Source organism: Lactuca virosa, chromosome 5, assembly GCF_052849685.1.
Source record: "Lactuca virosa cultivar CGN04683 chromosome 5, Lactuca_virosa_CGN04683_v6, whole genome shotgun sequence".
NCBI lineage: Eukaryota > Viridiplantae > Streptophyta > Magnoliopsida > Asterales > Asteraceae > Lactuca > Lactuca virosa.
The window spans coordinates 205,725,190-205,731,125 of record NC_136430.1 but is presented as its reverse complement, the minus strand read 5'-3'; positions in this window follow the sequence as shown (position 1 = coordinate 205,731,125).

Below are 5,936 nucleotides of genomic sequence, written 5' to 3'. Positions count from 1 at the left end.
AGGTCCCGCTGTAGCTAGCAGCAAGGTGTGGGGTGTCAATCCCAATATAGATCTATACACAATTATCACGCTCTCCCTACAAGAGACTCTGGTTATAACTTACAGGAATTTGAACCTGTACTCTAAGAGTACAATGGAAGAATTGTCTCACAACTTACGTTAACTAGTTTACATATAGTTTGTGTATTAAACCCCTTCCGTGGTGGAAGTGAAATCACCTTTTATGAAAATAAATTAGTGATATGAATCCATAAAGTATTACTATTATATTTTATCAAGTAGTATATGAAAAACCCATTTGTTTTGAGAGTAAAACCTTTTTCATGTAGTATGGTTTTATCGTAGAATCCATAAACTATGCTTATTGTTATATGTGTTCGAAATGAATGAAGAATCCTTATCATGAATGACTAAATTTCTGTTTATGATGATAAACTAACAAGAACTACATTCAATATTTAGAACTTATTGTTATGCACTTTGCTCAACATACTACAAAGTGTTGTTAATATTGTAAGCTATGTAACTAGTTTTTAACCTTTCTGCATTGTTTTAAAAATATCATAGAAAAATCATACGAAGTCGAAAACTGAATCCGTAAACTCTGAGAGTTCATAAAATGTGTCTAGTTTATTCATAATTTTTATTATGATTTTTTGAAGTCTTTAACTTGTGTGAAAACGTTCATATTCACAGACTGGTCCGAATTTGTTTCTGAAATGATAGACAGCTTTGTAAAAATCACCATAAATTGTAGCAAAATCGTATGGAGATGTGCAAGTAGTCATTTTAAAGGTATGAATCTGAACTATTTGCATATTAAACAGTTTTGAAAGATATTAAGTTTAAGATGGTCAAAACAGTCCATGAATAAGACTCAACTTTTCTGATGAAAGCTGTTGTTTGAGTTTAGTTAAGTTTTTGGTATTTTTAACTTGTATTTCCCCCCCCCCCCCCTGAAACTTGAAGAAAACGTGAAAATGTAGGGGTATGAACTCACCTTGAGTGATCTCTTAAGATGGATGATGAAAAGAAGAAGTTTCCAAGTCAAGAACACTTGGGAGACACTTGAAGATTCGAAGATCCTAAGCACAAATATGATGATATTTGTATAAGAGATTCACGTTTTGAGTGAAAGAGTGTAGAGTATTCAAATGTAGGATGAATATACTTACCAAGACTGAAGCGAAAAGCTCAAGAGCAACCTTGAAATCTCGAGCTCTAGAGAGGGAGAGAGAGAGAGAGAGAGAGAGAGAGAGAGGTGTTTACTCTTTGGTGAGAGAGTGAGTAAAGTGGAAGGAGATAGGAGATTTTTCAGCTTTTGATGAACCTTTACAGCTGGAGGAGGGGTGTCAAAGGACAAATAGCTGACTAGGTAGGGGGAATAGTGACTGAGGGTTGTACTATGAAGGTATGAGGGGGGGGGGGGGTTGCTTGTGTCATAAGCTTATAGAAAATCAACACTCTATCACAAAATCTAACTTAATAGATTTTATTATTGGACAAGAATTTCCCCCAAAATATGATTATTAAATGAATATTTAGGGTCTCTTATGTTAAAATACGAGTTTGGGTGAAAATCTCGCGTTAAAATCACGAAAAACATGCTTAAAACGGAGTCGGGGTCGAAAACCGGGTGAAAAATGGAAAAATCCGAAGTCTGGCCGAAGATTTGGTCCTGAGAGGGTTAAAACCGAAGGCTGGTTCGGCTGATGAATTAGAACCGAGAGGGGGGGCTCGGTCCGAGCAGTCTCGCAGGCGAACACATCAGAAGAGGGACCGAAGGTGCACTGAACCGAAATGCTTGTTTCGGACCGAGAGGACTTAATCCGAACCGAAGGGTGAGTTCGGTCCCATATGTAGTTTCGGTCTTATGCAGGTTTGGTCCTCATGGTTCGGTTGTTATGGCTATGTTCGGTTCCTAAGAGGTTTCGGCTCCTTAAGAGGGTTCGGCTCCTTAAGAGGGTTCGGCTCCTTAAAGATGTTTTTCGCATAAACTTCCGTTTTCGAGCGGTTTTCGACTAAATCAAGGGTCGGGATGCCCCGAGTGATTATAAAAAGTTGAGAGAGATTTTGAGAGAGATTTGGGAGAGATTTCACATACTTGGAGAGATTTGGGAGAGATTTCACATACTTGGAGAGATTTGGGAGAGATTTCACATACTTGGAGGGATTTCACATACTTAGAGAGATTTCACATACTTAGAGGGATTTGGGAGAGAGTTTACATACTTGGAGAGATTTCACATACATAGAGAGATTTGGGAGAGATTTCACTTATTTGGAGAGATTTCACATACTTAGAGATTTGGGAGAGATTTCACATACTTGGAGAGATTTCACATACTTAGAGAGATTTGACATACTTAGAGAGATTTGGGAGAGATTTCACATACTTGGGGAGATTTCACATACTTAGAGAGATTTAGGAGAGATTTGACATACTTAGAGAGATTTAGGAGAGATTTGACATACTTAGAGAGATTTGGGAGAGATTTCACATACTTGGAGAGATTTCACATACTTAGAGAGATTTGGGAGATATTTCACATACTTGGAGAGATGTCACATACTTAGAGAGATTTGGGAGAGATTTCACATACTTAGAGAGATTTGGGAGAGATTTTACATACTTGGAGAGATTTCACATACTTAGAGAGATTTGGGAGAGATTTCACATACTTGGAGAGATTTCACATACTTAGAGAGATTTGGGAGAGATTTCACATACTTGGAGAGATTTCACATACTTAGAGAGATTTGGGAGAGATTTGACATACTTAGAGAGATTTGGGAGAGATTTCACATACTTGGAGAGATTTCACATACTTAGAGAGATTTGGGAGAGATTTGACATACTTAGAGAGATTTGGGAGAGATTTGACATACTTAGAGAGATTTGGGAGAGATTTCACATACTTGGACAGATTTCACATACTTAGAGAGATTTGGGAGAGATTTGACATACTTAGAGAGATTTTGGAGAGATTTGACATACTTAGAGAGATTTGGGAGAGATTTCACATACTTAGAGAGATTTGGGAGAGATTTGAGGTAGCGAGAGATAGAATGAGAGAGAGAGAGAGAGAGAGAGAGAGAGAGATTTGAGAGAGAGTTCGTTTGTGACCTTTTTGGATGTTTAGCTTCGCCACGCAAGGTTTGTAAACCTCGTTAAGCCTCGTTATGAATGTTATACGCCCCCGAGGGGTACGAGATAGTGTTTTACCAAGTAGTTTCATCACTTACCTTGATTAGGGTTTGAGAATTTTGAACATATGGATTTTTCAAGTGATAACTTCTTATTAAAATAGCGATTTGTACAGTAGTAACATAATGTCAACCCTAATATACAAGGTTAATTGAGTTGACCGGTTTGACTTGTTGACTTTATTTGACTTTGACTTGGCCAGAAATTGACGGTTGTCACATCATCCCCCCGTTAGAAGCAATTTCGTCCCGAAATTAGTGTTTTGACTGGGACTACGAGAGTTTGGGGAAAAGATGTGGGTACTTTTCGTAGCACATGGAATTGATATGGTAAGGACCAAGCCATTTTACGTTAATTGACGACGTTTGGACATCTTATTGTAATTGGTGTTAGGTCGATTAAAAACTACAAGTGATTGTTTCGGGGTGATGGTGCATTATATGAATATGCCTTTATGCTCTCCGTCTTATTCTTGCTATTACTACTACAAATATTTTATAATGTAGTTAGCGAGTACTAGTATTACGAGTGCTTCGACAATTAATGACAAAATTTGCAATATAAGTCCTACCAGATCTTTTATAATCGTTTGGTGTAAACTAGTCGTATATCATTAAGATTGCAAGGACATTCAGATGAGTGACCCCACCTTAAGCCCACAACCAAACAAGGAACATGAAATAAGGCGGAATTACACATTCTAAGTCCATAGAATCTTAATGATATATGACCATAAAGTTTACACTAGCCATCATAGATTTACTAGTAAAAGCCCTGTGTTTTTATATAGGAGATAAGACTTATTCGGGTTTTGTCGTGTTCTCGAGATTTATGGTTGATATACTTTAAATTGACACTAGTTTTAAAAAAAATTAAAATTTAAACGTTGTTGTTAGAAGCATGTACCGATATTTACGAGCGGTTCCGGGGTGGTCTCTCTTGCGGTGATCATAAGCACCCTTCCACCATCACCAGCATTCCTTGCTCTTGGGCAGTCTCTTTTAAAGTGTCCCGTTTCGCCGCACTCGTAACAGGCTAGGCTTACTCCAGTGCCAGGGACTTGGGTGATGGGTTGTGTCGGTGCCTTACAGAAACGGACAGTGTGCCCGTTTCTGTTGTAATTTTTGCAATGCATCTCCCGGCAAACCCCAGTGTGATGGAAGTTACACTTGTTGCATTTCAGAAGGGTTCCAGCGTATCGATTTATGGGTACTGGTGTGGCATGGGTTGTGGCAACATGAACAGCAACGATCTGTTGCTTCTTAGGGTAGTCCTGGGCCGGTTGGTCCTTCTTGTTGTTTCAGAACTTCCTTTTGTTGTTTCCTCCTCTTGCTTGATCAGGGGTGGTTGTCGTAGTGTCATGGCTGGCACTATGGTAGATGAGTTGTTGTGCCAATTACTTGGCACTGTCAAAGGTAGTTGGTCTTGAGGCCAACACGCTATCTTGAATTTGGGGGGACAATCCCTAGAGGTATCGCTCCAACTTTTTGTCTTCCGGGGTGACCATAGCAGGACAAAGGAGTGCTAGATCACAGAATCGGACGGTATAGGTTGCAAGGTCAGAGCCTATCATCTTGAGGTTCCACAGTTCTTGCTCTAGCTTTTGCACTTCGCCCCTTGGGCAATACTCTTTCAGCATCATTGCCTTCAGTTCCTCCTAGCTTATCGAGTTAGCCACTGTAAGCGTCAGTGACTTAACGTGGCCGTTCCACCAAGTAAGGGCCCGGTCGGAGAAAGTGCGAGCTGCGAATTTGACTTTGTTCGCTTCGGGGCACGCACAGATCTCGAAGACAGATTCGGTCTTCTCGAACCACTGCACCAAATCGATGACTCCCCCGCTACCATTGAACAAATCGGGTTTGCCATTAGTGAAGTCCTTAAAGGAACACTCTCTCGAACGTCCTTGGCTATCTCCTTGAGTGGGGTTATTAATACCACTCCCTGTCCTCCTGGCACCATCAGTGCTGATTTGGGACATAGCAGCTGCTACCGCGGCCGTGACCGCAGCTTGGAACATAATAGGATCATATTGTGGAGGTGGCGGTGGTGGATTTGTTTGCGTTCCGCCAGTGCGTCTAGCAGACCTACGAGGCGGCATCTTTCTGTTATAGAATTTCAAAGACGAAATGGGTATAAGTCTTTTAGTAATGGTTATTAGTCGGGCGTCGTAAAACTAGGTTATTAGTTTTCAAGTATAGTATTTCCCGATTTTTCGAATGTGGCAAACAATTCATAGTAGAGGTTTATATAAATAAACTTATGAATTTAGTAGTAATGACTCGAATGTAATCTTGTAATCTTTGTTCCGCGCCTGATCCACTCCTAAGATCACTTGGCATATACCAGTTGTGTATAATTAAGGTCCAATAGGCCATTGAACTTAATGAGTCTGCCCTAGGTCCACAACCAAACAAGGAATAGGACCTGAGGCGGACTCATCATTTCTAAGTCAATCGTCTCTTAATTACACATAATCTTGAGGTATACATTAAGCAATCATAGAGTCACCATAAGCAAATCGTTTGTAATACCAGGTTATGAAATATGTGGTAAACTTCCAATGAAATAAAATGCATGCCAATTTTATTGATATACTCTAGTTCATAGAGTTCAGGAAAGTTTGACCTTATATTAGGTCTATATTTCGTTAATGTAAGGAAAAACTTTGACGGTGACACGACCCCTTGAATAGTGTAGTCTCTAAATTTGAAGGGTTGAATTTATATAT